This window comes from Bos javanicus, chromosome 11, assembly GCF_032452875.1.
Source record: "Bos javanicus breed banteng chromosome 11, ARS-OSU_banteng_1.0, whole genome shotgun sequence".
In the NCBI taxonomy this organism is placed as follows: Eukaryota; Metazoa; Chordata; class Mammalia; order Artiodactyla; family Bovidae; genus Bos; species Bos javanicus.
Window position 1 is genome coordinate 24,934,295 of NC_083878.1, and position 21,945 is coordinate 24,956,239.

Here is a 21,945-nt window from a genome sequence, read left to right on the forward strand (position 1 = left end):
GGTGAGCGGGTAGATGGTTCCTCAGGCATTTCACAGTATCTGGGTCCAGGGAGGGCAGTGACAGCTAGGGAGAACCAACCTGAGACCAGGGGGAATGTCAAGACGCTAACCTTGGAGAGCCCGTGCCCAATACTCAAGCTCAGAGCAGGGGAGATTGAGGCTGGGATCGAGGAGGTTTGATTTCCAAGGTGGCAGAGAGAATTCAGAGCAGCAGGAGAGAGGATGGGGTTTCAACTGTTTTGACAGCTGATGGACAGGTGAGGTTAGGCACATTCTATAACCAAAATTATATTCACATAGGTCATTCATTGGGGCGTTATTTGTAATAGCACAAAATAAAAGAATCTAAGTGTCTGCTGTTTAAAGAACAGATTGAATGAACTAAAATACAGCCACTCAATGGAGTTCGGAGCAGCCATTAAAAGCAATGAGGAAAAACTCTGATTACTGATGTTAGATATCTCCAGGATTCACTGTTCAACGAAAAAAGCAAAGGCGCAGGATAAATACTATGTTGTTTTTCATCTGGGAAGAAGGGAAAATACAATCATATATGAATCATGAAAAGACAAATCATACACAAATTAAAAAGTGGTTATCTATAGGGAGAAGGAGAGAATGGAGTCAGAGGACAAAAAGGATGGACGCTTTCATACAAAACATCTATAGTTTCAACTTTGGAGTTATGGTTTACATAATTAAAAAATTCAAAAGAAAAATATAGGTCTACAAAGACTGAAATGTTCTGAGAAAGTCTTGTGATGTTAGATATAAAGGGGACAACACAGCCGCTTTACACCAGTATGAAAAAAGAAGCCCAAAGCCTTTGAGAGAACAATGACCGAAGGTCAGACATTGGTGTTATGCGGTTGTTATGAATAGTGGGACTTTGTACTTGCTTGTATTTTCAAAGCTCTTTTATGAATCTGAATTCATTTGATAATGGAAAAAGAGAATATCTGTTTTTAAGATGTGGCCCACTGTGCTATATATTAGAAAACCTTGCATATCTATGGCCCTTTCAGAGTCTACATTCACTCTCATGCATATCCTGTCCTTTAATTCCCACAGCTCTAACAGGCAGACGCTGTCTTTAAAGTCAAGGCGAGATAAGAACACGTCGGAGCTGGACCCTGAGATCAGTGCTCTTTGCCACGCTGCTTCCATTATGCAGGTGACCTTTGTTTTGCTTAGCCTGATCTTCTGAGCATCCGTCTCCTCCTCTGGCCAGAGGTGAGAGGCTAGCCCCCCCCCCCAGGAAATGCTCTGGGATTAGGGATTTGGCTCTACCACCTGTGACGAATCTAAGTTCAAGGATGAGTTTTTCAGACACATATTATGGAAGACTCAGAATGACTTTTGTAATTGTCATAACCTTCCAAATTCAATAAACAATCTTCCAACAGAAGCCAATCCTTTGGAGACCAAGAACACAGAAAAACAATCTGAGAAATATAACAGCTGCTTCCAAAGGAAAGCCCATTACAATTTAAAGCAGTGGGTATTTTTGACACATGTAAGCTTGTTATTATTCTGAAATGGCCTTGAAACAATACAATTGGCAACAGTAGGTATATCCCCTCTGCTGTGTAAGTGAGGGGAATCATAAGATGACAAGAAATTGTGACTTGCGTACAAAGATGGGAGGTGGAGAGAGAAAGGTTTCCATGTGCCCTGGGGACAGGAGAGGGAACTTGTTCTAAAGACCCAGGACCAACAGAACAGACCCTGTGGAGTCCTGCTTACACTAGCCTGCTTCCACTGGGACGTGCACTAGATCCAGGGCTCCAAAGATGTACAAATAATGTACAGATTTTACATTTTGATGTTAAATTTACTTTTTCCTTTTGTGTTTTTTAAAGAAATACTGACTTTCTAATAGCTTGAAAGTTTTGTTTACAGTGCTCAGAGCTTTAAATCAGCCCTGTCCTGAAGATTAAAGGAGATTCATGAATGGAGCTCTCAGCCCAGGGCCCACGGCACACAGTAGGTCGTCAATAAATGATGGGGTGGAGCCTCAAGAGGGAGGGGATATATGCATACTTACAGTTGATTCACATTGATGTATGGTTTGGGATAGGGATTTGTTCATATCTTTAAAATTTTTTCTTTACCTTCTGCCATTTATCAAACATCCACCCTTCTCCACTGATTAGTCAGACCACACCTACAATATACCAAAGACCTCCCAGCGCTTGTACTCTCTGTGTATAGGCTTTCTGTTCTGTTCCACTGATCTGTCTATTCTTGCACTGATATCCAGCATGGTAATTATGTTAGACATAAACTGCTTTGACTTCTGGTGCTTATTTTTTCTTTTTCAGAGTTGGATTTGGATTGTCATTGCTATTTATCTTTTATATGAATTTAAGAAATGTTTGTCAAAGGGCCATTAAAAAAATCTATTAGGAATTTTTGTTATCATCTCATTGAATTTATAGATCAACTTGGTCAGAAATGCCATTTTGAGATTACTGTCTTCTCTTCCATAAACATGATTTATTCAGTTCTTGTGTGTCCTTGAAATATATTTACATAGTTTCTTAATAGGAATTTGCAACTCATGTTTAAGTATCTTATTTATCTTGCGAATATGTCTTTCTCCCTCTCTCTTATTTTTTTTTACATGTTTTAATTGGTTATTTTTCATGCAAAGAAATGTTACTGCTTTATGTTGATCTTGAATTCAGTCACCTCGAAAACACCCTTATTAGTTCTGCTACGTTCCTGGTTTCTCAGTTCTCTGTCATATTGTGTGACTGGGACCACTAGCACAGTGCTGGGTACTAGTAATGAGCACAGGCGTCCTTGTCATGTTTCTGACTTCAGTGGAATTGCTTCTAAAGTTTAACCACTGAGAATGACATTTGCTGTGGGCTTTTGGTTTATCAAGCTAAGAAGGCCCCTGTGATGCCTAGTTTGCCAAGAAATGTAGTGAATGGGTGTTGAATCTTGCAAATGCCTTTTCTGAATCTACTTAAATCATATGGTGTTTCTCCATAAGGAAGACAATGAGCATATGGTCCAGGAAGCTGGAAAGTACAAAGCTAAAGATAAGCAACGGGACAAGGTGTCTTCCAAGAATTTGCTTGAGTCCTGTGCATTCAACATGAAAGCAACTGTTGAAGACGAAAAACTTCAAGGCAAGATCAATGATGAGGACAAACAGGAGACTCTTGACAAGTATAATGAAATCACCAACCGGCTTGCTAAGAACCAGACTGCGGAGAAGGAAGAATGTGAACATTGGCAGAAGGAGCTGGAGAAAGTCTGCAACCCCCTTTACTATGAAGCTGTATGGAGCACAGGAGGCTATGCCAGGAGGAACGGCTGGGGGCTTCCCTGGTGGTGGAGCTGTGCCACCGGGTGCTGCCTTCCCTGGGTCCATCATAAACAAGGTTGATTAAGGAAATCTGGGCGTGGATTGAGCACTGTTGCACACAAAACATCAAGGGACCCAAACTGTAGCCAATTCTATGATACCTTTAAAGTTGAACTGCTATAGCAAATAACTGGGCATTCTTCATTTGCAACAGTACGGATGGACCCTGAGGGTATTATATCAGTACTAAGTAAAATACGTCAGACAAAGACAAGTACTGAATGATTCCACTTATGTGTGGAAAGGGAAACTCACTCAGTTGTGTCCAACTCTTTGTGACTCCACGGTCTGTAGCCACTAGGTTCCTCTGTCCATGGGATTCTCCAGGCAAGAATATTGGAGTGGGTTGCCATTTCCTTCTCCAGGGGATCTCCCTGACCCAGGGACTGAACCCAGATCTCCCGCATTGCAGGCAGACTCATATATGTGGGATCTATTTTTTAAAATCATAGAAAAAGAGACCAGATTTGTGGTTATCAGACCAGATGCAAAGGATGGGGAAGGAGGCACTGGAGGAAAGTAGTCAAAAGGAACTGTGTGTGCATGTCAGTCACTCATTTGTGTCCGACTCTTTGCGACCCCATGGACCGTAGCCCACCAGGCGCCTCTTGTCTGGGGATTTCCCCGGCAAGAACACTGGAGTGGGTTCCTATTTCCTCCTCCAGGGGATCTTCCCAACCCAGGTATTCAACCCGAGTCTCCTACATTGGCAGGCAGGTTCTTTACCACTAAGCTACCTGGGAAGCCCCTCAAAAGGCACAAGCTTCGAATTATAAGTATGTACTAGGGGTGTAATGTGCAGCATGATAATAAAGGTTTCCACTGCCATAAGCTTCCCTACACAGAAAAGCTATTAGGAGAGTAAAATCCCAAGTACCATCATTACAAGTCACTTTTTTTTCCTTTTCTTTTCATTGTATTTATGAGATGGGTGTTAACTAAATTTATTGTAGTACTCACTACACAATATATGTAAATCAAACCTTAATACTGTACACTTGAAACTCATATAGTGATGTATGTCAATTATATCTCAGTAGATCTGGAAAAAAATAATAGGACATTCTTGATACTTGAATATGGATTACATTCATAGGGAAAGGAAGTATTGGGTTGGCCAGAAAGTTATGCTATGGAAAAGCTCAAACTAAATTTTTGGCCAACCCAACAGCATTGCAAATCATGAGCACTGTACTGTAAGTGGAAAATGCAACATCTTAAATACAACTGTATTTAAAATTGGCACCAAGTCTTCTGTTAATGTAATATAGTGAATTAATTTATTTTCTAATAACCTGAAATAAACCCTGCATGATCATAATGATTTTTTTAAATATAATACTGGATTTAATGTGCTAATTTAATTAGAATTTTTGCATTTATGTTCTTGAGATTGAACTTTAATTTTCTTTTCTTGTCCTCTCCTTATCCAGTCTTGGTACCAAGGTTATATACAATATTCACAAAGTGAGTTGAGTAACTCCCTATTTTTCCTCTTTCCAGAACAATCTACATGATATATAAGGGTTATCTTTAGTTGGAAAACTGGCCCATAAAACTGTTGAGGCCTAGTAGCTTTGTATGAGGTGGGAGAGGAACTGGCAGTTTTGATTATCTTTTCAGTTTTATTATTATCGTCTATTCAGGTTTTCATTTTCGTGGGTTCATTTCAGTAATTTATATTTTCTGGGAAGTTATCCATTCACTTAAGTTTTCAAATTTCTTGGCACAGAATTGTTGATAGTATGCTGTTCATCCATTGTATCTGTGCAAGGAACAGGAAGCACTGATTTAATACAACGAACCAGGTGCTTACAAAATTGTTGAAACAGGGCTGGAGGAGTGAGCTCTGGGTGGGCCCCCCAGAAATGACTCCCCAGAACAGTCTAGAACTGACCCTCCAGAGAAACTGCCAGCTCTGCCACCATCAGGAAGATGGGGAGCCAGAGGCTGCATAAGGACAGGTGAATTCAGGAACGCATAGCAATGGCTGCAAGCCAGAATTGGGAAGCCACGCTGACTCCATGTTCTGCAAGGGCATACACCTACCAACATCTTCAAAGCTGAATCCTGCACTCCCCAGATTTGTCTGGCAGCCAAAGAAGGCAGTCAAAAGGATCATGACTACAGCTTCTCTTCTGCCAACCAAATCTTACACAAGAGCAGCTACTGGCAAAATCTAACTTTCATCTAGAAAGCTCCTTGAAATGCTGTTTTCGTCTTTCCGGCCTCTGTAGTCAGGAACACACACTCGAAGGAGGTGGAAATAACTGCCAACTGCCAATCAACTATATCTAATCCATCTTCTTGTGATTTAAAAAAATCTCTACTGTATGTGTAGTTATGTGCACTCTATTAACCTAAGATTGTTTATCCCTGCCTCCTTTCTCTCTTTTCTCAACTGGTTTGCTAGATAGCTGCCTATTTAAAAAACAAACAAACTCCTGCTTTGGGTTTTATGGATCTCTTGTTTATTTAATTGGAGAAGGAAACGGCAACCCACTCCAGTACTCTTACCTGGAGAATCCCATGGAGGGAGGAGCCTGGTGGGCTACAGTCCATGGGGTCGCAAAGAGTCGGACACGACTGAGCGAGTTCACTTATTTAATCAATCCAAGCTTTTACCTTTATTCTTCCGTCTTTTCTGTATTTGTTGGGTTCAGTGTCTAGTCTTTTTGTTCTCTAGCCTTAAGCTGAACCCTAAACAATGTTTTCAATCTTCCTCCTAAATACACTGCTTTATCTGCATCCTTCAGTGTTTGGTATTTTGTGTATTTCATAGGGTTTTGTTGTCATTGTTTTCCTTTATTTCTCATTTGTCTTTTGACTTTGATTTGCTTACTATGGTGGCTTCTTCCTTTTCTTCCCCCATTCCCTTTTTTTCCCCCCCTATGTAGAACTTTATGGTCAAAGCCAGACTTTCTTCATTTCAGTTATGAAGGAAATCTTTTATGTTTCCTTCTACTTTTATGGTTTTGTGTTGTACATTTCTCTTTAATCATTATCTATTTGGAGCTTTTCTGGTGCATGCTTTGTGATAGGGATTCAACTTTTTTTTTCCATATGGTAATTTTTTTCCCATTGATTTGGGATAGTCCTTTTAACAAACATATTCTTATGTACTGTAATCCTTTAAAAAAATTTATTCAGTTTCATTGCTTTGTCTTCATCAATGCACTTCGTTTTTGAGAGTTTGTGTGCTTTAAGATCTGGAAGGGCTATTTCCCATTCACTAATCGACTTTCAGTTTTCCACACTGTTCCTATTTCATATGAATCATAGCATCAGCATTTCCACTTTTAAAGAAGAGTTAGCATTTTTTATTGCTCCTGCATCACTTTTATAATTAAGTGCGATATTATGCCTTCTGATCCAAGAACATGGAATGTTTTTCATTCATTCAGGTCTCCCACAGTCTCCTTCAGCAATAGTTTAAACTTTTCTTCAGAAAGATCTTACACATTTATTAGGTGGATTCTTAGGTAATTGTCGAAGAAGGCAATGGCAACCCACTCCAGTACTCTTGCCTAGAAAATGGACGGAGGAAATGAAAATGCTCCTCCTGCCATGGACGGAGGAGCCTGGTAGGCTGCAGTCCATGGGGGTCGCTAAGAGTCAAACACGACTGAGCGACTTCACTTTCACTTTTCACTTTCATGCATTGGAGGAGGAAATGGCAACCCACTCCAGTGTTCTTGCCTGGAGAATCCCAGGGACGGCGGGGCCTGGTGGGCTGCCGTCTATGGGGTGGCACAGAGTTGGACACGACTGCAGCGACTTAGCAGCAGCAGTAGGTAATTGTGCTTGATATAGTCAATTGTCACTTGACATTCATTCCCACCTAATTCTCTGTTCCCCTCTCAATTACTGGGACTGAAAGGCAAAATCAATCAATCAGTCACCTTTCCCAGACTGTGACAGCTGGAGTTCTGGATATAGCTTAGCTTTGCCCAATCACATGTGTACATACAAGAGCAGAACAGCGGAGATCTGTGGGCTGGATGTGGGGTTAGACCTCACACTGAGGCTCAGGGCTCTTGTCCCGTTCAGACAGTGTGATTCCAGACCCTTCACCACTTCAGTGAGGTCTCTTATGTATAGATGCCTTCCCTTCCTCCCATGACCACAGACAAACATCATATTTCTGGTTACAACCCTAAGGTAATTGTATTGCTGCTCCCAATTACTCACTGCCCCTCACTGTAGGAGGATTATATTTTCTTAACCCAAGAATGTCAGGCTGGGTCATGTGACCAGCTTTGTCAATAAAAAATGTGGATTAAGATGAAGTGTGACACTTCTGAGCAGACACTCCAAGAGTCTGAGCGCTTCCAGCGTCTTCTCTTTGTCCTCCGACACAAGAACAGCAACAACCCAGGTAGAGACCACGCCTTCATCCTGGATGCTGAAATGAAGAGGATATGGCACAGAATCATGGTCAATCTGCACAAGACATGTAACGTGAACAAAAAACAAGCCTTTGCAACTGTAAGAAATGAAAATTTGGGGGTTGTTGGTTATCACTGCATAACTTAGTCCAAGGTGTCTGATACAAACTTCAAGCTGTCAAGTACAACTGCATTTTTTAAATATTTTGTATATTTTATAAAACTTCCAAGTGTTTAGAGTAGATCCAAACCCTACACAGTCATTGTGCTTTTCTTTTTATCATAGTAAAATATACGTAAAATTGACCATTTTAACCATTTTAAAGTGTACAATTCAATGGCATTAAGTATCTTCAGAATACCACGCAGTCATCACCACTATTCATTTTCAGAACATTTTCATTATTCCAAATAGAAACTCTACACCCATTAAACAATAATTTCCCATTCTTTCACCCCCAGCTTCTGGTAACCTTGATTCTATTTTCTGTCTCTAAGAACTGGTGTGCTCCAGGTACCTCACATAAGTGAAACCACACAATATATGTTTCCTTTGGCATCAGGCTTACCTCTCTTAGTATATTTTCAATGCTTATCCATTTTGTAGCATATATCAGAATTTTGTTCCCTTTTCTTTTTTTAGATTTTTTTGTTTTTTGGATGTGGATGGTTTTTAATGTCTTTATTGAACTTGTTAAAATGTTGCCTCTGTTTTATGTTCTGTTATATTTGGCCACAAGGCACGTGGGATCTTAGTTACTCCAGCAGGGATCAAACCTGCATTTCCTGCATTGGAAGGTGAAGTCTTAACACTGGACTGCTAGAGAAGTCCCAGAATTTCATTCCTTTTTAAGGCTCAGTAAAGGCAGTGGCACCCCACTCCAGTACTCTTGCCTGGAAAATCCCATGGATGGAGGAGCCTGGTGGGCTGCAGTCCATGGGGTCGCTAAGAGTCAGACATGACTGAGCGACTTCACTTTCACTTTTCACTTTCATGCATTGGAGGAGGAAATGGCAACCCACTCCAGTGTTCTTGCCTGGAGAATCCCAGGGACAGGGGAGCGTGGTGGGCTGCCATCTATGGGGTCGCACAGAGTCGGACACGACTGAATCGACTTTGCAGCAGCAGTAGCAGTATTCCTTTTGTGTGTGTCTGTGTGTATACCCCATATTTTGTTTATCCATTTATCTGTTGATGGACATTTGAACTGTGTCTCATCTTTATGGCTATTGTCACTGTGCTTTTTTGATCCAGTAGTAGCCAAAAACACACTATAATAGAAAAAGACCTGAAATATTGCACAAAAACCCATCAGTTGGTGAGTGCTGGGTTCAATATGGAAAGAGGAAACTTTTACTCTATTTCTTATATTCCAAAATTATTTATATTACAAATTTTTTATATTCCAAAATTAGCTACAATAATTTTTATGCAATTTTAAAAACCAGTACGAGTTTTAAAAATAGTTCCTTTTGATCAGAAGGGGGAAAGAACAAGAGACATAACAAATCACTGCAAATGTGTTTTTAAAAATTATCAGTAAAAGCTCAGGGTGGTTCCACTAGTCGGTCGGCCACAGAACCTCCATAAATGAAAAAGAGCATTCATTAAATATTAAAATCACACTGCGGGAAACTGTATATCACTAGATGAGACTTGCACGTAACACTATCACTTTTTTCCTTTTATTCTTCTGGATCAGATTTTATGGCTCATCATCATTAAAGATTATTAGTAATTTTTAATCCCTTTTGAACAAAGCTGAAGCTTATTACAGTACCACACTCCCTGAGTCTAAGTGTGATTAAGAACATACTCAGTTTCAGCTACATCATTTGTAGTAAAATACCCTTGTGGAACTGCCCTTAGTTTTTAACTGAAAATGCTACTGTGACTTCCACTGTTCAAACTGTGTTAACACTGCTCCTCACAGCTCTCAAGTGCTTGATTTCCCAGATGATTAGAATAAAGTTCAAATGGTGCTTCCTAATATCTTGGAAAAGGTTAGACTCAGGGAAATGGAAACTTTGATCAAAGGTTTGCTTAGCCAGAGTTGGAAAGCCTGGCTTCAGTGTCCAGCTATTTGCATCTTCTCAATACAACTTGAACTTTCAGCCCTTTGACTAGAAGGAAGATTTCCCATTGAGTTCACATACTGGGTTTGTCGGACACAGCAGCAGTAGCATAAACAACTAATCACAATTAACCAGCGACAGCACTAAGAAGACCAGACAGCAATCATGTGCTTCAGGGCTCAATTCCAGAAGTGATTTCAAAGCCAGCTCAGCTCCTAAGAGCCCAGGCTGCTGGTCCGTGGTAACAGAGATCCCCTCACGACCATGGGGCAATCTATATATAAAGTGAGGATTCGATGTGAGAAGACCTAGTGTTAAACTTCAGCTGAGCCACCTGGAGCTCCAAGTTGCTGAATCCAATGACTACTTTTCCATTTTCTGCTCACCTGACTGCTGGGAGTCGTTTAACAGCCCCATCTCCCTGCTGGGCTGCTCAACGTCCTTCCCTCCTCTTGCCATGTTGGGCAGTCTCCTGGAGTCGAATCCAGGTTACTTCCGGTATTCCCAATGAGAATTCCCAGTGAGAGCCACTCATTATTTCTCTGCGTCTTTCAACTTTGCTGCTGGGTCCTCTCTCATCACTCCCTCCTGCCTGGAGGATGAACATAGCAGTTTTCTAACTGGCCCTACTGTCCCCAGTCTCTCTCCACCACTAACTTACCAGACAGAGCGATCCTCATCAAGGACGATCCTTGCCGTGTCACTCCCCTGACATGTCCTCCAGTGGATCTGTGACTGTAGGGTAAAGCTCACCTCCTTGGCTAAAACATAAGGCCTTTCCTAATCTGGCGTCTGCCCACCCAACTACACTCCTCACACACTCCTCTGTGCAATGGCTGACTGAGTGAAATGGCTGGAACAATTTTTTGCTTTGGTGCATTCTAAACCCCCAAATCAGCGGTCCCCAACCTTTCTGGCACCAGGGACTGGAAGACAATTTTTCCATGGACCAGGGGTTGGGGGGAGGGGGATGGTTTCAGGATATTTCAAGTGCACTTATTGTGCACTTTATTTCTATCATTATTATATCAGCTTCACCACCGGGCATTAGATCCTGGAAGCTGGGGACCCCTGCTCTAAGGGCTGCAAATCCTTAAGGACCTGTCTCCCCAAGCTGAATTTAAGTATCATTCCTCCAGGAAGCCTTTCTAGACTCCTAAGGTGAACATCTTGCAGGATCCACAGCAGCCGTTTCATACCCTTTACCCTACCCCTAGATCTCTTTAATGTTTTATTACTGGTCACCTTCCCCACTGGGAGCTCCTCAAGGATGGGGCACATCTTCCAGATGTATGTGTAGAGCAGAGCAGAAAGAAATGAGGCAAAAAGAAGAAAATAAAGCCAAGAAATGACAGTAACTTGTTATATGGACGGGGAGTCATGTGCTTATTTCTTCTCTTCCTGTTTTCCATATTTTCTAGCATGTGGATTATTTTTAAACTTTTTTTTAACAAATCAGTTCATTCTTGAGATGTGTCCAATCGCTCCCACCATAAAAGTTTCAATAAAAGAACTTGCTGCTTAAGTTCCTCTTTCCTCAGACTGCTCTGGCTCAAGACCTCAAGCTCCACAAATTCTTCAAACTGAGCAAAACAGAAACACTTCAACATTTTCAGCAGACAGAAGGACCACCCACATACACATAAATTCCTTGGCCTTGAAAAGGTTACACTGCTCTAGCAGTCGAGTGCCAAAACCCATTTTTGGCCAAAAATTCATCAGACCCTCACTGTATTCGCAGTGTAACACAAATGAAGAGGTAACATTCACAGATTCTAAGATGTAAAGAGGATAAAAATGATGGAACTTCTGAGTGCTAAATCCATTACCTTGTCAAATTGAGACATCAGTGAAAGATAGGGAAGAAAAAAAAACTCTGAAAATTCTTCTGAAACATTATCTTCTCAGATATCAAAACTTTCAACCACATACACTGGCTTCTAACTTTTTAAATTTGTGAGAAATAAGTCAACCATTCAATGTTCAGTCTGACATTTGCTATTGTTTTCCCTCAAGAGAAAACAAAACCTGATTAATTCCAAAAATAAAACATAAAAACTCAGTTGAGAAGCGAACCCTGTGGCTTAGAAGTCATCACTCTGATTAACAACACATAAGTGTTACCTGACAAATGGATTCCTATCTCAAATGCAATTATCGACAAATTTCTCATGATCCCCACTGTTTTAATAGTTGATGCCCAGTTCTTGAAGCAATAACTTTAACAGCAATGAAACAAAGGAAACCTCACCTCAGCACTCGGGCTGACTAGACTGTCTTCCATGCTCGGTCAGCAGAGACGCTGAAATGAAGTGTTTGAACCAGGCTCAACAGCTGTTCAGGAAGGTACCTACTTCTGTGCCCTTGCAAGTCCTGGAGCGGTGATCTTCACAATTAAGCCTGTTCCTAGAACCTGCTGAGACAGTCGGACAAGCAGGACTCTGCCCTCAGGAAATCCTGGCCTGAGGCACCACTGGCATCCATCCTGGGATGACTCCGCCAGGCCGTTGGGGCGGTACCAGAGCAAGGGGCTTCTATCAGTGGGGCTAGAGCAGCACCCAAATCAGAGGAGCCACTGGAGTACAAGAATGTCAAGAATGGGAGTGTGGGGTGTGAGCAGGGATCACACAGAGAGACCTGGGGTGGGAAGGGGAGGTGGGGAGGGTCACACAGCCTTTCATTAGGAAAACTGAAAGGATCTGGCAGCAATCTGGACCCCTGAGAACATACTCTAAACAAGTACCGCATTTATAAGGTATAGCCTCCAAGGCTTTTTATTCAACTCAACACATATTAGGTGCCTATAGGTACCCATCATCATTGCCTGGACACTTACCTCATGTAGAGCATTGATGTTCTTACCATACAGAGGTGCAGTTAAAAGGGAGAAAGAGAAAAAAGGGGAGGGGAGAAAGAGAGAATGTGAAAGCAAGCTGGGGAAGATCTAATGACTGAGTCAAAGCCTCACAACAGTAAGAAACGTTGTCACAGTCAGGAGACACCTTTTGTGCTTCATCCACCATTAGTTTATTGCAAAGTGAAGTTTGGGTTCAAAACAAAAGGGAAATAAGTCTACCAAGAATGAATTAAATTAATCAATGATGTCAACGGCAACAGATAGGAACAATTTAGTATCAACTGTAGGTGGTTCTCAAAGTCAAAATTTATTAACTATCAAATGGTCAAGCTGTACAGGTTTTTTTTCAGATGTACATATAACATATGTATACCATAACAAAGTTATTAATAAAATATTTCCTTAGGGACTGAAGAAACTACTAATTAAATAGTTGATGAACATTTATAGATACTATTAAAGATCTGACATAAATATGTAAGTCATGGAGCTGAATAAGAAAAGCTATGATCCATATGAGTGCATACTTTACTAATTCCAAATTAAAGTAGAAAACAAAATTATGCCACATAAATTGAGCTGAATTTAAGAACCTTTTTATTAGAAGATAAAAGTGACATCCATTTAAACCATCACTCCTGAAAGAGATACTAAATAATAAAATTATTACCTCAAATCCCAAACTATGACACAAACTTTACTATCCAGATTACCCTGCCTATTGGTTGGCAGTACATCTGTCCCTCCATGATACAGGCAACGGCCGTTAGCGATGAGACTTAGCAGTAGTTATGAATACCCAGCAGAGGTATAGACCACGTGGTAGAAAGGACATTCACACATCTTTGAATCACTACTCTCATTGAGAATAGGGTTGATGAAAATAATGGTTAAAACCAACAGACAATTTACCTGTTCAGTCATTTGCTATCTTTAGCAATAAACATCACACTACACTCAGTATTTTGTCTATAAAATTTTTATGTGTCCAAGGTATTTTTTAAATCCAGGTTTAGATTATTAACAGTGAAAAAGTATTCATCTTCTTTCTTACTTCCATGGACTTGATCAGGCCACCATTCACCAGGCACACAGAAATATGAATAACTGGAAAGACGACTTGATGGCAGACTGTTTGCAAAACAGGAGTGCTGTATTTTAAGGCAAATGTCTTTATCACATATATACACAGCAGTTTATTCATTGGCGAACTTTATCATATGACAGTACAAAATTCAACAGAAAAACTGAGGTATAACTTTACTTAACATAAATACAAATGTCAGAAAGTCTAAAGACATTTTCAATGTGCTTAACATATTTTACCAAGAACCAAATAGAGAATTCAGAATTCTTCTCCAAGTTCTTATATGTCCAGAAATACCCAAGATTCTGAATTCTAGGGGAAAAAAATACTAGAAATTAAATACTCTAAACTCTTCCCAATAAGGCTCTCTACATAAGGCTACCTTTGATATAAGGCTACTTCAACTTGGTCTGAAAATAGCAAAGATATGCATCAAAATTCAAGCTATTCTGAACTAAAGAGAAAGGACTTGGTCTCATGAAGGATGAGTTTACTGAGCAAAATTAAACTTGGGCAAAAAGCAAATTTTAAAGTACATCAAATGAAAACATTTCCTATCATTTTTTAACATAAAGCTGAACTACTGTGATATAAAAATGACTGAATCTGTATGACAGTGTTTAGGGCAAAACAGACATACATTTACCTTTACAGAAATAAATGAAATATAATCCTTAACTTGGTATGAATATTTTTAAAATTCTACATTCTGTGACCTTTACAAAAGGAGATCTATTCTTTACTTTCAAGTTAGAAACAGTGTAACAGTTTATCTTTGGATATTTCCAGTCAATGGCTGTATAAAACGAGAGATAATACAAATATAAGTCATAGGCCATTTGGTGCATTAACACGTAAGCCATCAGTCTGGGACACTAAAAGCAAAAAAGTGATCCACTGATAGTACATAAAGTGGAAAAAATATACCCCAGATTTCTGCTCTAGTCCAAAAACTTACAGTCTCTAAGTATTTTTAATTACTGAGTAGTCTGATGCAATGACATTCACTGAAAAAATCTTATTACTAACTGTATTCACATTAAAATGTTTTCCTTAAAATGCAAATTGCGGTATTCATTATGCCTAAATACAAAGGTAAGTTAATGACAAGGTAAAGTGTTTTTTAGGTCTGACAGAGCACTCATGTCCTCTGTCAAAGTCCAAGTGATATTAAGAGAAAAAAATATTCTACTTATTTTCACCTAATAATTTAATTAAACGCTCAAAGATACTGTTCTAAAGGAAAGTTCAACAGAAACTGCGTGTTAAATTTACAAATTAGGCCAAAATAAGAAACAAAAATGGGATTCAAAAAAATTAGACTATGTAACTGAATAAATAATAACAATAATGACAAATAACACCCCAAATTTGGAAAATTGAAGCAAAACATTGGTAACCTCATTCTTGATGGCACATAAATAAAGGAATTTAAGACTGTGGATGGAAAAACAGAAGCTTCCATCAAAACAGGTACACACAGAGTAACGGGAAAGATTCACAACCTGAATTCCACATCCACAGTGATGTCAGTCATCAGCTGGCTGTGGAGCCTCCTGCTGATTCCTACAGGAACAGGCACAAAGCACCCTCGACTTTTCACTGGCACCGAACTCAGTTGCTTTGAAAAAATGTCCTGACATTGGTTAATAGCAGAGGGTGGGGGAAAGGAGTGGTAAGAATAAATATCAAGTTAAGTGCTCCTTTGTGTGAAGGAATCTAGAAACCCTCTTATTTAGTAATTAACCCAACATACCACCAACTTCGAACACTTGCACTTTTAAAGACAGCCATAAACCTGCCACTTCGTTTTTTCAGTCCCACTCCCTCTTCAGCCCACTGCTGACTGCTCCACTGGGCCCTCCTGTGTTGCTCACAGGAGGTGTCTTAACACCTTAACCAGCCACTACTCCTGCCCCCAGGTCCATCCTCACTCCTGTACCTGTGGCTGATCACAACTGCACTTGGAATTTTGGCTGAGCTTTTTCCTTCGAATACCTGAGACAAGACCAATCACTAAGTATTTGCTCCTGCCTGTTCATCACATCCAATCAGCAAAATACCATAAACATGTTGGCCCAGGGCTGGCCCAGGGTGTGGTTCAGCGCAGTGGCTCTGCAAACTGTATAATGGCATGTCTCAGGGAAACTGCCCTGCCCTCAGCAATATCCCCCACCTAGAAAGACTGCTTTCCCCAAGCCTGGAAAACCACTCTCCAAACTGGGTGATGATAAGGCTAAGCTAATTCTACTCTGGAATTTGAACAGGGAAAAAAGAAGAGGATCAGTCAGTGGAAATGAACACGTGGAGGGGAGAGATGCACAGATGCCACTCTGCTGAGAGTGATGCCAACCCTGAGAGGTAGGAGAGACATCAGAATGGCCACACTCCATCAGGCGGCTGCTGTTGCATCTTTACAATTAATAACCCCTACCTAGGACTTCCCAGGTGGTTCAGTGGGTAAAGAATCCACCTGCAATTCAGAAGACACAGGTTCGATCCCTGGATCAGGAAGATCCCCTGGAGGAGGGCATGGCAACCCACTCCAATATTCTTGCCTGGAGAATCCCCAGGGACAGAGGAGCCTGTTGAGCTATAGTCCATGGGGTCGCAAAGAGTCAAACATGACTGAAGCGACTCAGCATGCACACACAACTCCTGCCTCTGGAGTCTACATTCCCTGTATATACTGCCAGTTATACTTTTTTCCCTCTCTTAGCAAATTTTGTTTCTTAGGATGACCAACAAGGGTCAGAGATTTATTTTCAGAATGCTTAATAAAAGTACTAAGCAAAAATAAAAGAATTATAAAACATTAGTACATCATTTCTTGTGAAAAATTGCCATAATTTTCACTACTCTATGTATTTTAGGAATTGTGGCTATTATTCAAGCATTCGATGAGTAGTAATTGGAAACCCTACTATTTCTAATAATAGTTAAGAGTAGTACTGAATACATTTGTAGGAAAGTAGACCTCTCGTTGAAACCTTTTTTTCCCAGACATCTTTAGTAAACATGTAACATTACAGATGTAGCGTGCCCAAAATCTTGGATCATAGCTCCATTAGGTTTGATATTCACATTTCCATTGAAGATTATTAATATTCACCCAGCACATTCATGAGATTTATTAAAAATGTAGACATTAACCAAAAGTCTTTGGGGCATATGTATAAGAGAACTTATTATACTATTATGTAGTATTTAGTCAAATACTACATTAGCAACATTACTCATGAAAAAAAATTCAGTAAAAAATAGTCAGACTTGAAAACTCGACCTTGCCAAGTGAGCTTCCAAACCATTTGGGGAAGTGCTGCTTACAAATACGCTGAACTTTTCTCCAATTATTTTCCTAACATAATTTCCTAGAGGAATTACAAAATGATTATAAGGATGGCAAGGGATTATATTTAAAAATCTGGGCTTAGTCTTTGTATAAAGGACCCTCAGAATAGGTCTTCTGAGCACAACAAGAGACTTTTTTCAAAGGGCATCTGCCCGGGTGAAGGCAGCTGACGGTCATCCCTGTGTACCCCATAAATCAGACAAAACTCCTGCTACCCACAAAAAAAGGACTAATAATAATAACAACTTTCCTACAGCAGTACTGCAGGTTAATTAACTATCAAGTGTTGCTTTTTAGATGGTTTCCTCCCCATCCCAGTAATTCAGGGATATTTGCATTTCCTGTAAGAACTATGAAAAGATGTAGATTTAAACACACTAGGACGGTATCCTCAAAACAGGTAGAAGAAGAAAATTGCAAGGGGTCTAACCCTGACTGTTCAGGGAGATGGAGCTGCCTTTATCAACACCCTCTGGCATTCTCCTAGTACTCCTATAACTTCCAAGTCTGAGAAGCAAAATGTCACGTAATAAAAAGGCATTAAATTAAACCAGCCAACAGAAACAAATTATCTCTTGTGTCTGTATGTCTCTATATCTTCAGGCAAGTGAACACAAACTCAAATTAACTTGGGTTAATGAGGAGAATCGGTTAAACAGCCTTAGAAACCATTAAATGTATATCAATTGACAAACTGTAAAAACCATCAACAAGCACTGCTATGGCTTCAACCTGATTAGCATCTTGTAGATTTAGGAACTCACTTCAATTTCCTGACACAGGCAGTACAACAACTCAATTCACAACAAAATCTGTCTATTTCTTCATTAAAACACATTGTTAGAATCCAACACCCTTTTGTGAAAAAAAAAAAAAAACAACCCTTAAGAAACTAGGAATACAAGTTCCTCAACCTGATCACGGGAATACTAACATTATGCTTAATGGTATAAGACTGATGATTTCCCTCTAAGGTCAAGAAAAAGAAAAGGATGTCCATTCTCACATCTGCTATTTGACATTGTACTAGAAGTTCTAGCCAGGGTAATTAGGCAAGAGAAAGAAAAAAAGGAAGTATAAAGTTAAATTCTCTCTCATTGCGGATAACATTATCTTTTATATATATATAAACAATATAAAAACAATAAAAAAACCAAAACTAATAAGTTTAGCAAGGTAATAACATATAAGTATACAAAAATCAGTTGTATTTCTATACACTAGCAATGAACAATCTGAAAAAGAAATTCAGAACACAATTCCATTTATAATAGCATCAAAAAGAATAAACACTTAAGAATAGATTAAATCAAAGCAGCACAAGACTTGTACAGTGAAAACCATAAAACACTGGAAGAAATTAAAGAACACTTAAGTAAATGGAAAGACACCTTATGACCATGGATTGAAAAGCTTAATATTGTTAGGATGGAAAAACTCCCCTAATTGATCTACAGATTCCATGCAATCTTTATCAAACGTCCAACTGCCTTTTTTGCAGAAACGGATACGTTGATTCTAAAGTTCATATGAAAATGGGAGGAACCCAGATAGCCAAAACAACCTTGTAGAAGAAGAGGAATTCATATTTCCTGTCTTCTAAACTTACTCCAAAGCTAGTCTTCTGTGTGTTTTTGGCATAAGAACAGACATGTAGATCACTGGGAAAGCACCGAGAATCCATAAACCCACAAATCTATGGTTATCCAGTTTTTGAGAAGTATGCCAATACCACTCAATGGTGGAAAGAACGGTCTTTTCATCAAATGATACAGGGACAACTTCATATCCACCTCCAAAAGAATGAAGTTGGACCCCTATCTCATACCATACATAAAAATGGACCATACATAAAAATGGTCCGTACTCGAAATGGACCAGAGACCTGAAACTAACAGCTAATACTATAAAAATTTTGAAACATAAGAGTAAATCTTCATTACCTTGAGTTCCTTAAGATACAATACCAAAAGCATAAAAGACAAGAGAAAAAATAAAACTGGACTACACTGAAAGTTAAAACTGTGTACTGCAAATGATATTATTAAGAAAATGAAAAGACAACTCTTTAGTCTGAGAGAAAATATCTGCAAATCATGTATCTGATAAAGTTCAATATTCAGAATATATAAAGAACTCTTAAAAGTCAACAATTAAAAAAAAATTTTTTTAATGGGTAAAGGGTTTGACTAGACCTTTCTCCCTAGAGGGTAGATAAATAATCAATAAGCACATGAAAAGATGCTCCACACCATTAGCTATTAGGAAGATGCATATCAAAATCACAGTGAGATACCAACTCATACGCACACTAGGATGCTGCTATTTTAAAAACAGAAAAGAAGAACAAGGAAAATAACTGTTGGAGAGAACGGAACCTTCATATATTGCTAGTGGGAATATTAAATAGTTCACTTGCTTTAAAAAACAGTATGAGAGCTCCTCAAAAAGTTAAACATGATGTTAGTACCTTGGTCCCTGGGTTGGGAAGATCCCCTGGAGAAGAGAAAGGCTACCCACTCCAGTATTCTGGCCTGGAGAATTCCATGGACTGTATAGTCCATGGGGCTGCAAAGAGTTGAACATGACTGAGCAACGTTCACTTATCATATGACCCAGGAATCTCATCCTGGGTATATACCAAGAAAATGAAAAACATACCGTTAACACAAAACTTGTACATGAATGTTCATAATAGCATTGTTCACAACAGTCAAAAAGTAAAAATAACACAAATGTCCATTAAATGAGAAAAGGATAATCAAAATGTAGTACATTCATACAATAGAAAATTATTCCACAATAAAAAGAATGAAGTACTGATCCATGCTACGATATAGATGGACTTCGAAACATTATGCTAAGCGAAAAAAGACAGATACAAAGGCCACGTTTCCATTTATACGAAATGTCCAGAATAGGCAAAGCCCTAGAGACAGAAAGCAGATCAGCGGTTGTCAGGAGATGGGTAAGGGAGGAGTGAGGAGTTACTGCAAAAGAGTAGGGGGTACATGAAAATGTGTTAGGATATCCCTGGTGGCACAGTGGATTAGAACTCGCCTGCCAATACAGGGGACACGGGTTTGATCCCTGGACCAGGAAGATTTCATAAGCCACAGGGTAAACCCGTGCACCACAACCACTGAGCCCGTGTCCCACAGCTTCTGAAGCCCATGTGCCCTGGAGCCCATGTCCCACAACCGGAGAAGCCACCACAGTGAGCAGCCTGCGCAGCACAATTAGAGAGTGGCTCCCGCTCACCGCAACCAGAGAAAGCCCACGCGCAGCGGCGAAGATTCAGTGCAGCCAAAAATGAAAAAGAAAACGTTCTAGAATTAGAACATTTGGTAGTGATGGTTACATAGCTCTGTGACTATTCGAAAAACTACATACTTTAAAAATGATAAATTTTATGGTATGTGAATTATATCTCCAGTTGTAAAAAACAAAAAACCACACACATTGTTAATACCACCTTATATTTATTTAGTTCCACTTTTTAACTCCCCTGAGGCCTGGCATGCTGCAATTCATGGGGTCGCAAAGAGCCGGATACGACTGAGCGACTGAACTGAACTGAACCTTCCCAAATTGCCTACCTTCCCAAATTGCCTAAAGTTTATCAACAAAACCACAATGTTAACAATGCATCGATCAATTTAGTCAAATGTCCTATAACTACTTCTCATTCTTCTTTCCAGCCCCTTGCTTGCCCCTTGGCATGGTGAAGACATGCTTAACCTCACTTGTGTGGTTTTAAACAGAATAGGAAGTGAATTACTAAACTGAGAAAGGGAAAGGCAGAAAAGATTTAGAACAAATAATAAAAAGAAGGTATTCATCCTTTCATCTCCAGCTACCTCTCAGAAAACTTTTTAGGGGATCAGGAAATCACATCCTTCTATTAGCTGACAAAAATTCTCATTAAGTCAAATGCTATAATTCCTCAAATCTGATTTCATACATAGCTGCTAGTCAATAATTTGATCTGAGTCTGATCCCCATGCAAGTATGCTCTTCATAAGAGACCTCATTCTTACATATATAAAAAGTCAAATCTGAAAAACACATAAATCAGGAGATAGTAACACACTAGAAAGATGACTCACAGGTTAAAAGAATTCCCTACTTGAATTCCTGTACACATCCATTATTATGTATATGAAATATGATGAAGTTTACAAACTTCTTTTCATACTAATGTTTGGAAACCTACTTATTATAAAAAGTGGATGCACCTAATTATTTGTTGCATGCTACAATGTTCCCATCTCTGCCATGCACTGGAGCACAGAAAAGTGCATTAATAAAACTGTATTTAAGAAAAAGACACAAACATACATATGTTCAATTTCTTTCTGATCTTTTTAAACTGAGTTGATTGGAAGAGCTAATTAAAAGTGATTCTTATGTAAGCCGAAGTTTTCAAGAAGGGAACCATGACCCATTATTATAATTTTAAAACTATACTATTACATAATTTGAATTACTTATTTTTTATAAAAAACAAAACAAAACAACAACAAAAAAACCCTTCCAATGGTAAAGATTATTGAATCAGTAAAAATACAGGTAAGAATTTAGGCAGTTTATCTCAAAGCAAAAAAATCTAAACTTTCCACTTCTGTCTGATGAATAAAAAATAAACAGCCTTTCACATGGACCTGAAAGCTAAGCATTATATTGATTTCATGATTTTGCATTTTACTTTCAAACATTTCATATGAAAGAGTGGCTATGGCTAAAAGAAATGAAAGGAAAAATATGCATAGTTATGGGCCCACACACACACTTCTCGTATAT

The 21,945-nt window shown here is 39.3% G+C and overlaps 1 long non-coding RNA gene across 1 annotated transcript; it reads right to left on the reverse strand.

Moving 5' to 3' along the window:
* Positions 1–12,990: 12,990 nt before the first annotated feature.
* Positions 12,991–20,734, reverse strand: LOC133256933 (uncharacterized). Its single transcript, XR_009739341.1, has 2 exons — positions 15,296–20,734; positions 12,991–13,854 (listed from the first exon to the last, which is right to left on the reverse strand). It is a non-coding gene; the product is annotated as an uncharacterized LOC133256933 (long non-coding RNA).
* Positions 20,735–21,945: the final 1,211 nt, after the last annotated feature.